The 11,611-nt window shown below is 40.5% G+C and overlaps 1 long non-coding RNA gene across 3 annotated transcripts in view; it reads left to right on the top strand.

Annotated features, from left to right (window-relative positions):
• Positions 1 to 11,611, top strand: part of LOC127527032 (uncharacterized) — a 105,630-nt gene that overhangs the window by 15,031 nt on the left and 78,988 nt on the right. The window lies entirely within an intron of this gene.

Here is an 11,611-nt window from a genome sequence, read left to right on the forward strand (position 1 = left end):
CAGCAGACACCCATGACCCTGTAGTAAGGATAAAGCGGGTTGGATAATGGATGGATATAACAAAACAAGTGTGCTTTTATTCAAGAATATAACCAAAGAAAAAGAAAACATTCAATTTCCATTTTGCTGTCAATGAGTTAAAAGCCCAAGCTAAAATGTCCATCCACAGAAAGTTGACATGTCTCCTTGGATGTTGCAGAGGTAAGAATTGCTGCATTATAACCAAAAGGTTGCAGGTTTGAGTCTGGGTGTTCCTCATTTTGAGTAGTGAGCTGCTATTATTATTACTATAATATAATAAAAACATACATTTGATTTGAGTCTGTAACACAAGGTGTACATTTTGGCTACTTTAAGAAGTTAGCATTTTTTTGTTTTTTTCAGTTTTATTCTGTCAGTGACATTCATGTGGTGCAATGAACTTGACTCTCCCTCTCTGAATTGATGGCGTTTATCTCCATTCTTTTCACAAGAGCAGTGATGACCACAGTTGGTGCTGTGGTTGATGCCTGTTCAGAGCTATTTGTTGTAATGGCAATCAAAGATACAAGGCCCCGTGACCGCTGTCAGACTATCATGCGCCATTTGCGTCTTGACAACAAAGACACCCGTGTACAACGTGTGAAAAACAACATCTGCATCTGGAAACATTTTGTTCAGAACTGTGCTTTGAGTTACAACCCAGGGCAACATATTACTGTTGATGAGCAACTGTTCCAACCAAGGTCCGTTGTCCTTTCTTACAATACATCTCAACCAAGCCTGACAAATTTGGTGTAAATTTTGGATTGCGTCAGATTTGGAGACAAAGTACACGTGAAATGCCTCTTCTTAGTTAGAAAAACATTCCAGTCGTCCCATGGCAGAAAGACTTTCCGAGACTGTGATCATAAAGCTTATGGAGTCGTTTCTGGACAAAGGCAGAGCGGTAACAACAGATAACTTCTTCACATCACTTTCTCTGGCTAATTGAATGCTGCACCGCAACACAGTTCTGCTTGGCACCATAGATAAAATGGGACAGGAACTACCACCTGCAGTCATTTTAGTACACAAGCAATTCTTCACACTAGTGTTTAGATCAGGCAGTGCCATGCTGACAGTGTATGCGCACAAAAAGAAGAAGTCTGTCTGCATTCCCCGTACCATACACCATGACGTGGAGTACGGGCAAGATCGATAAAACAAAACATGTTCAAGTGACAACTCGTGTTTAAATGGCATAGTGTTTTCAAATAGTGACATTTTCATGCATGGATGTGTGTGCTCATGCGAGAGAGAGGCAGAGACTGATTCGATGTCATTCAAGTGGCTACTGGAATATAAAATAAACACTTTCGCAAAGGTATAACAAAACAAGTGTGATTTTATTCAAGAACTGAATAACAAAAAATTCAAGTGACAAGAAGATACCAAGAAGACGTGAATCACCAGCGTCTGTGTGTCTGCTTATATCCCTTAAGCGATATCTTTTACAGGTAGCAAAACTTTACACTGGGTGTTACAGACTCAAATAAAAAGTATGTTTTTATTAAGTAATAGTAATAATATTATTAATAGTGGGACATCCTGAGGGTTCATGGGATCCCCTCAAGGTTGCTGGATATCATGGCCGGCCTATACACTGGTACTGTGAGTGCTTTGCAAAAATGGAGGCAGAACCTCTCTATTTTTCCCAGTTGATTCTGGGGTTCATCAGCGGTGTGTTCTGCTCCTACTCTGTTCAATGCTTACATGGACTGGGTATTGGGCAAGGTCGTGGGGTCCAGTGGCTGTGGGACATCTGTTAGTGAAGAAAGATTCACTGATCTTGACATAACTGACGATACTGTGATCTTCACTGAGTCAATGAAGGCTCTGATCAGGGCTGTCGAGAGACTGGCAAAAATGGGTTTTTTTTTTTTTATTATTAGTCATTCTGGGGTATTGGGTGTTGCTTGATGAATAAAAAATTAATTTAGATGATTTTAGCACAAGGCTTCAAAATAGCAAAATGGTAAAAAAGTGAAGGGGTCTGAATTCTTTCTGAATCCACTGTAGAAAGGTAATGTATTGACTTGGTGTTGATAATATTTAAGAGGTCTACATATCATTTAATTTTCAATATGTCAGCTTCTCCAGGAATTTCATTGTTTTTTCTTTTGGAAAGGGGAAATTGTTGTCTTTATGGAGCAGGTAGGAACATCCATTCTGTCAGTGAGGTCTACAAAATGTATGCAAAAATGCCAGCTAATTGATCACCATAGGCTTTTAAAATGCACTGAAACCAACCATGGAGTAGCTGCTCTCTTACAGATGTGAACATCTCTCAGTCATCTGAGTGCCCATTAGGGATTGTTTATTTTTAATTTATTTGATTTTTCGTGTGAAGATATCATTGATATAGAAAACTGAAGTCCAATGCTTTACCTTTCTGATCAGTCACATGTTTTTCTCTTTCAGGGAGCTCCGAATAGAAAATGCTTTCCTAGTAAGTTTTCATACATTATGAAATATGAACCTAATTCAAATTTGAACTTTACCTCGTTATTCAATATGCTTTGTTCTGCTTGTTTATTCAGTGCTCTGCATAATGTTTGGGACAAAGGCACATTTTTCTTTGATTTCCCCCTCTGATCTACAGTTTAAAATTGCAAATCAAACAAATCAGACGTGATTAAAGTGCACATCAGAGACTATCATGTTAGAGTGTATGCATACGTTAAGGTCACATCATATAGAAATGACAACACTTTCTCTACATGGTCATGTATAATGCCTTCAGTAGAATTCACACTTAAAGAATGCATGTGGACAACACTAGAAATGTGCGTAGGCCCAAAAAAATTCAGATACATGAAACTGTGAGTAAGCAAAGTTCTATGCACTTCCCCTTTATAAATCCCCACTAATAAAGATTTTAACAAACATGCAAGTGCCCACAACCCTCGAACTCCTCCCCAGATTTTGCATATTTGAATATGCAAATTAACGTAAATAGCCCCTTCCATTCAGTGTTTTGTTAAAAGGCAATGGCAAACGCCAGAGAGCAGTCTCCATTTTAATGTCTGTGACTCCTCTCACAGTTTCAGGAACGCCACAAGCAAACACTTCACTTTGCAGCAAAGCAGTAGTTGAACTAAAACTAAACTCAAAACTAAACTGAGACTCTTTTTGATAAATGTTCTAATAACAGGCAGCCTCTCCCCACTTGTCACCAAGAGTGAGCATCAGGCTTTCTTCTGCTAGAAGATTCTCAAAACACAGGAATGTTGAATGAGAATCAAAACCTGCAATAAGCTGCAAACAGACTGCCTGTACAAAACATTCTAAGTTCCTGCTTTGCCTTTCAGCTTTCCCATAATACACTTCACTCCTGTCCATCTTGACGAAAGTTTCAGGCCTCAGTTGTTGACCTGTCTGTCAGCTGAAAAGGTGGCACCCCATATAGGCCATTTGTAATGTCTGTTCTCCAATAATGCAAAACTTGTTATGATTTCTCCTTATTTTCTGTCTTCTTCATCCTCTTTATCTTTTCCTACTTCTTTGTGTGGTTGGTGTGCTTGATCAACTTTCTCCATACAGCTCAGTCCTTCATCTCCTCCATAGTCAGACTCTGTTCCTTCAGATCTTCTTTTACTTTATCCATCCTCCTCCACTTCGGCAACCCTCATTTTCTTTTCCATTCCCATCTCTCTTTTGCCCACGTATTCATTGTCTCTCCTCATCACATGTCCATACCACTTCAGCCATCTTTCTTATACTTTCGTAGATATCTCTCCCATGTTTGTTGTAACCTCAGATTATCTAATTTCTTATTCTGTCCTTCTTTGTAACTCCTCATAAACATCTCAACAATCTCATTTCTGCCACATCTAATGTCTTCTCCTTCTGTGCTCCCTTAACTGCCCAATCCTCACATACAGTACTTCTCTGGTACTCCTTTGCTTCTCATGCACCACCACACCTCTTGCCATGGCACCTTCTCCAAATCAATAAACTTCATATGCAAACCTTCATGTGTTTCCATGCTTCTCTATGAGCTTCTCAATGCAAAGACTCCATTAGTTGTTCCTCACCCTGGCATAAAACCACATGCTCCTCCCCTATTGAGGTCTCACCCCTAAGCCTTCTCTCTTTAACCCTTTCCCAAATTTTCATTGTATGTGGCATTAGCTTTATCCCTCTATATTTTCTACAATCCTGAATATCTCCTTCTCCTTATACATGGGTACAGTCACGCTGTTCCCACACTCCTATGATATTCTCTCCTTTTCAGATCTTCTACATTATATTCCACAACACATCTAGTCCCTTTTCTCCTAACCTCTTCCACATTTCTGCTGGTATTTCATCCAGTCCTGTTGCTTTCCATTTTCCATTCTTTTTAGTGCCTCCTTTACTTCTGCCCACCTTATTCTTGGTACTGGTACTTCATTTCAGACTCCAACCCCAAATACCACAATTTGATTGTCTTCATTCTTCTTCTTTTCACAGTACCTCTTCCAGCTATTTTTCATCCTATCATTCTCATTTAAGACCGCACCTTGCTCTTCTTTTATCTGCTTTATCTGACTAAAATCCTTCCCAGCGTTGTTCCTCATCTTCATTATTCTAAAGGTCCTTCTCTTTGCCCCTCTTTTGTCTCCAATTTTTCATACACCTTCTCCAAACCTGTCCCCGGGCCACTGCCTTCTTTGCTTCCTTGTTTGTATACCAATACATTTCTTTATCATCCACCCTCCCTGATTGGTACCATGTCTTATTTGCCTCCTTCTTAGCCTTTATCATATCCTGCACACTTTGAAATTCTTCTTCCACCATTCCTCCACATATTCTCTTTCAATCTGTTCATAAGCTTCTTGATCTTTAAATCTCCACCATTTTATCCATGGTGTTGTTTGCTCTGGTTTTGCTCTCCTGCTGATTCTGATGTTCCAATCCATCACCAGCACTTTATGCTGCACTGTCACAATTTTATCATTTCTGACTTTACAAATCTTCTACACTTTAGAAAGTCTATTTGTTTTTCCAAAATCAGCTTTCACAAGTTGATTTAGTTTGTTTTCAAAGAATGTGTTAACTATTACCAAAGAAGATGCCATGGCAAAAGCTACTATCCGTTCCCGTTCCCCATTTCTCTCCCCTATTTTACACACTCCATGTCTACTCTTCAACATCTCTCTACTGTTACCAACAAGCCCACTTAGATCACCACCAACAATCACCTTTTCCTCCTTTTGTACTGTGCTAAGCTCTTCATCCATTTGTGCCCAGAAAATATCCTTCTTCTCTTCCTCACAGCCCACTTGAGGAGTATATGGACAAATTACATGAACTACAGTCTCACCAACACCTCATCCTATCGATTCTCCTATTCACACACACAAGACTATCTTTTAGTTGGATACTACTAGACCTGAAACATTTTTTCCTTGTTCATTTGCTCCACTGTACAACAATTTAAAGCTTCTTCACAATCCTGCACACCTCTCAGGTGAGCTTTGTCCGTCCTCCACACCCATCTCTGACTTGCTAGGATGAGGTTGAGCTGCTCCTTTCATCATAGACACGGAAGTACTTCCAGCGCCAGGGCAGAACCTGTTGGAAGCATTTTTAGGTCATATATCCCAGTAGGATTCCCTGGTGGCCCCACAGAACACAGAAAGGCTTCTCCACTTGATTGCAGTTCCCAACATTCCTTGCGGGTGTCTATACAAGAAGCATCTCCCAGTGATCCTGGTACCAAGCAAATTGGGGGAACATATATTCTTAATACGTTGTCTCCCCCTGTTCTTGCATTATACTGGCCCATGTGAGCAATTCGTCACACCATCAAATCTGCCAAATGTCTTCCTCATCCCAGTCATTGTCTAAATATTCAGTGTTCCCACTCTTATCTTTAACTTACCCTTTTCTTTCCCCACCCCAGTCTTCTTCTTTTGCTTTTTCTTGACTAAATTCTTTCTCTGGTCCCACCCATGGCCCAATAGCTCTGTTTTAAATTCAGTTCAATGTCATTACGGCATAACTGAGAAGTTTTGTTATTCTGCACTAAACTGCAAAATTACAGTGCAAAGAAAAGATAATACAATACAGTTCAAAAAGTATGTGGGGTGCAAGGCAGAAATAGTATAATATCTGTGTGTATAATTATCAGGACACACAGAGGATATGAGTTTCTCTTTGAAGAAGCCAACAGAAAATACAAAACTGTGAGCTTCTGCAGTCAGTGATAGCAGCGATGATTTGTCCAATGCTGTAAAAATGACAGCTGAGATGTAAAATCGAGGTACTGACTCTCTGTGCTCATAACAGATCCTTCATAAAGAGCAGGGTGTATCACAATATCCAGGCTAAATTGCCCACCATGGCCTAGTCAATCTGGTCCCTTCATCATCCCCTGTCTGTAATTGGCTAAGTATCTCTCACCCCTGCACCACGTTACAGTTAATGTGTGATGAGCATACTGCTACAAAAATGGCTGCTGTTCTACCATCCAGGTGGATGCTACACATTGGTGGTAGTTGTAGCTCTCCCCTCACTATGTAAAGTTGAATAATGAGGAAAGTGCTATGTAAATATAAAGAATTGTTCTTTTTCTTCTTCTTCTTCTTCTTATTATTAGTAGTAGTAGTATTTGTGGTTGATGAATTTCCTGGGTCTCCTTTTTGATTCCACCTAAAATGTAAACGTTTAAGTGAGATATCTTTGATTAATTTGTGTTTATTTTATTCCTTAGCAGAATGTTGGTCATTTCTTTTTCAGAGTATATAATTTTAATGCTTGACTTTTCTTACAGCATTATTAAGACCACTGTGTTCTTAACATTAAAGGTAAGGCACTGAGTGTGAGAGTATCATATGAGTCTGTCGTTGTGTTTGCTCTGTCTGTGTCCCAATCAACTTTGGGTAACCTCCCTAGTGTGACAACAATGGGCAAAAAAGTTTGAGTATTATTTTCAACAACAAAAAAATGTTATCATGTGTAACAGAAACACGTGAATGCCAAACTGTTAACAGAATCGCAGTAGAAGAGATAAGTCACATGTCCACTGAGGTACTGGTTCAGATTTAGTGCACAACCTTTGTGCAGTTTGTTTAGTAACAGTTGCCAACTCACATAGGCACTGTTCAAGCAAACGTCAAAAGATTTATTTTGTAATATTTTTTATGTTGCCTGTGCATAACAGTAGGACCTTCGCCATCCGTGTTTGGTTAAAAGACAATGGCAAAAGCACATGAAAAAAAGAATTTCAGCGAATGTGAAGTGGAAGCCTGGAAAAATTTACTATTTATTGTCTTAAGCAGTGGTATAAACAACAAAAGGAAGTTGATCAAGTGATAGCATAGCAGCGCTGGAAAAAGTCCAGAGAAGAGCAACTAGGATGATTCCAGGACTACAAAGGATAAGGAAAGATTAAAAGAGCTGAGCCTTTTCAGTTGGAAAGTTGTTAATGGTAAATTTTGCACAAACATTAAGATGTTTTTCTTCACATGGCGAACCACAGATACATGGAATAAGCAGTGTGCAGCAGTGAGGTAGACAGTAGGACTTTAAGGACCTTCAAAACTTGACATGATGTTATTTTGAAAGAATTCAGTGGATAGAACTGGTGAGCTTTATTGGGCTGAATGGCCTGCTCTCATCCAGATTATTCTAATGTGATGTTCTGTTTCCTAGACAGCCTTCCATCGTAACTCATAAGTGTTTTGTCAATACTTAAGTCACAATCGGGAACATAACTCTTTTGCATATTTTTGATGATCACCTCATACACATCCCACAGTATGTACAGTTTTGCTTCTGGATGATTAACTTCATCATAGTCGTCATGATTAGTGAAATGTAGGTATTTCGTAACGAGTGATAAACGATTTTCACTCTTAACTTCATCAAAGATGGGTATCAATTAGTTAGTGGACCAGCACCATCTCTGGACTGGCTTTCCCACTATGAACTGCTGTATCAGGAGACTGAAAAACACTCACATATCATCTGCAAAGACAGTCTGTCTGCGACTGTGACAAGCAAATGGTTTACTGTGACTTTTCCGACACTGCTCAGTATACCGGTTTATTTCAGCATCTATTTTGTCCACCAAACTGTCATCGACAAATCATAGTCCTGGTAATCATGATCTACAGGCATCTTGATAGTGGGGTTACTCATAAATGGACAAGAGACTCAGCAGGATTGTCTGCAGTTGTAAGAAGAATACTCCAAACACGAACACCACCGAAACAAGGCAGGATGGGATCTACCAGACAGGTGTTAGTTTCACTATCCATGTCAATGTTTGGTGATCAATTCACATCATCGTCACTACTGTACAATTCTAGCAATAGTTCAGTTTCAGTTTGTTCTAAAATATGCTGTAGGGCTTTTCATTTGCCATTGTGTTTTTGGATGAAGGCTCTGCTCCAGTTATGAATATTGAAGAATTACAAAAGAGTTACCATGAAGTGCTAGAATGTATAGAAAAATTATTTTTTGTACCATGATGTTATTTCATCCATTAGATGGCAGCAGAATACTGTCCCTTGAGTTATTTTGCTTAACAATGTAAAGTGCATCATTACATGTTACCCTGAGTCTGACACGGGCTTAACTGTTGTAATGAAAATCCCAACAAGCATAAAGAGTTGGGGCACCTGCAGGCAAACCACATATAAATGAAAAACTAATGTGAAGTATATACACATTAAGAAGGAAAAAAATGCCTTCAAAGACACGAGTGTCAAGAGTGACTGATCCAATATGGCGACACTTACGATTAAGTACAGGCCAGGCAAGAAGAGGCAGGTCCAGGTGGACAGAGAGCGGAAGTGATGTCAGAGGTGGTAGGGTTGTCAATCATTTTTTCTGTAGAGGGAAGAAAAAAAGAAGCTTTTTGCAGATGATGTCCTGTTTGCTTCATCAGGCCGTGATCTTCAGCTCTCTCTGGATTGGTTCGCAGCTGAGTGTGAAGCGGCTGGGATGGGAATCAGCACCTCCAACTCCGAGACCATGGTCCTCAGCCGGAAAAGGGTGGAGTGCCCTCTCAGGGTTGGGAGCGAGATCCTGCCTCAAGTGGAGGAGTTCAAGTATCTTGGGGTCTTGTTCACGAGTGAGGAAAGAATGGAGCGTGAGATCGACAGGCGGATCGGTGCAGCGTCCACAGTGATGCGGGCTCTGCATCGGTCTGTCGTGGTGAAAAAGGAGCTGAGCCATAAGGCAAAGCTCTCAATTTACCGGTTGATCTATGTTCCTACCCTCACCTATGGTCATGAGCTATGGGTAGTGACCGAAAGAACGAGATCACGAATACAAGCAGCTGAAATGAGTTTCCTCCGCAGGGTGTCTGGGCTCTCCCTTAGAGATAGGGTGAGAAGCTCAGTCATCCGGGAGGGGCTCAGAGTAGAGCCGCTGCTCCTCCGCCTCGAGAGGAGTCAGATGAGGTGGCTCGGGCATCTGATTAGGATGCCTCCTGGACGCCTCCCTGGTGAGGTGTTCTGGGCACGTCCAACCGGGAGGAGGCCCCGGGGAAGACCCAGGAGACGCTGGAGGGACTATGTCTCCCGGCTGGCCTGGGAATGCCTCGGGATTCTCCCGGAAGAGCTAGAAGAAGTGGCAAGGGAGAGGGAAGTCTGGGCATCTCTGCTCAAGCTGGTACCCCCGCGACCCGACCTCGGATAAGCGGAAGAGAATGGATGGATGGATGGATGGATGGATGGATGGAGGGAAGAAGAAAAGAGATGCAAGTAAACAGCACCAAACTTCAGATCGGTGAGGAATTACCACCACCAGAGCATTGAAGCTGTCTACAAGGCGTATGTGTGTGACACCATAGTTACATGAAATTCTGAGCCCAAGTCATTCTCAGAGTTAACATCAACTTTCGTTCTTTTCAGTTTGTTGTTTCATGTTTCACAAATATCTTTACTTTGTCTCTGTTAGTCATTGGTTCACATTTCAAATTTTTTTTCTGCTTTTCTTACTTCAAAATCTTACAGGCAGTACGTTTCACTCTAAAAATGAAACAACTGTTTTCTGATGAGAATTGAGGGTCTTACATTATCTTAAGAAGGTAATCGGACTTCTTCACTTTCTTCAAAATGTATTGTTTTGTAGATTTAATTTTAAAATGGATAAATTTACCAATTTCCCCATCAGTCTACACTCAATTACCCATAATGACAAAACACAAGCATGTTTTGAGAAAGGTTTGAAAATATATTCAAAATCAAAAACTGAAACTTCTCATTCATAGAGGTGTCCTGATCCTTAATGCAGGTACTTTTTAAAAGCGCCTTTGGTCAGTTTCATTGGTAAGTCTCTACAAGCTTGCAACATCTAGATTTTGGCAGTTTATCCCATTGATCCTGATAGATCTCCTCAAGCTTCGTTAGACTGAATGGAAAGCATCTGTGAACTTCTATCTTCTATGTTCTGCGAGATTTAAATCTGTGCTTTTGATGGATCAATCAATCAATCAGACTTGTCCTGAAGCCACTACAGATTTGTTTTGGCTGTACACTTCAGTCATTGTAATGCTGAAAGGTGAACCGTAATCCCAGTCTGAGGTGGCATGCATTCAGGATCAGGTTTTCTTCAAGGACCTCTCTGTATTTGGCTGCATTAATCTTTACCTCAATTCTAACCTGTCTCCCTGTTCCTGTCCCTGTCTTTGAGAAGCATCCCCATTGCATGATGCTACTACCACCATGTTTCACCTTAGAGATGGTATTAGGCAGAATCAAAGAATTACATTTTTGTCTCATCATACAAGAGAATCTTTTTCCTAAAGCTCTAAGGGTCCTTTAAACTGTTGTATGCCTTCTACTTCTGTCAAGCCTCTCTACCATAAATGCCTGACTGTTGAAGTGCTGACAAGATGGTTTCCTTCTGACAGGTTTTCATATCATAGCAGAGGACAATTAGGTTTTTGTTGCCTTTCTGTCTAATTTCCTTCATGCCTGGTAACTCCATGTGGCCGGACAGCCAGCTTTAGGATGAGACCTGTAGGGACATCACGGTGCTTTGATCAGGTGGTGGCGCAGATCGCCAGCACAGAAAACCAGAAAAAGAACAGTAGAGAAAGTAGGAGTGAGTACAGATTGTGGAGCTATGAAAAAAATGATAATTCAATGCATATACAGAATATCAGGGTTACACTAAGATGAAGCTATGAGAAAGCCTTGTTAAAATAATGAGTTTTTAGCAGTTTTTTAAAGTGCTCCACCATATTAGCCTGGCGAATTTCTATTGGTCAGCTATTCCAGATTTTAGGTGCATAATAGCCGAAGGCCGCCTCACCACTTCTTTTAAGTTTAGCTCTTGGAATTATAAGCAGACACTCATTTGAAGATCTAAGGTTACGATTTGGAGTTTAAGGTGAAAGTCATTCTGAAATAGAGGATGGAGCAGATTATTGAAGGCTTTGTAAACCATAAGCAGTATTTTAAAGTCATATTCTAAATGGCACAGGTCACCAATGTAGTGACATCAGAACTGTAGAGATGTGCTCAGATTTTCTTATTCTAGTTAAGATTCTAGCAGCTGCATTCTGCACTCGTTATAATCCATTGATGTCTTTTTTGGGTGGTCCTGAGAGGAGTGCATTACAGTAATCTAGCTAGCCGACTGAAAA

This window comes from Erpetoichthys calabaricus, chromosome 3 (assembly GCF_900747795.2).
Source record: "Erpetoichthys calabaricus chromosome 3, fErpCal1.3, whole genome shotgun sequence".
In the NCBI taxonomy this organism is placed as follows: Eukaryota; Metazoa; Chordata; class Cladistia; order Polypteriformes; family Polypteridae; genus Erpetoichthys; species Erpetoichthys calabaricus.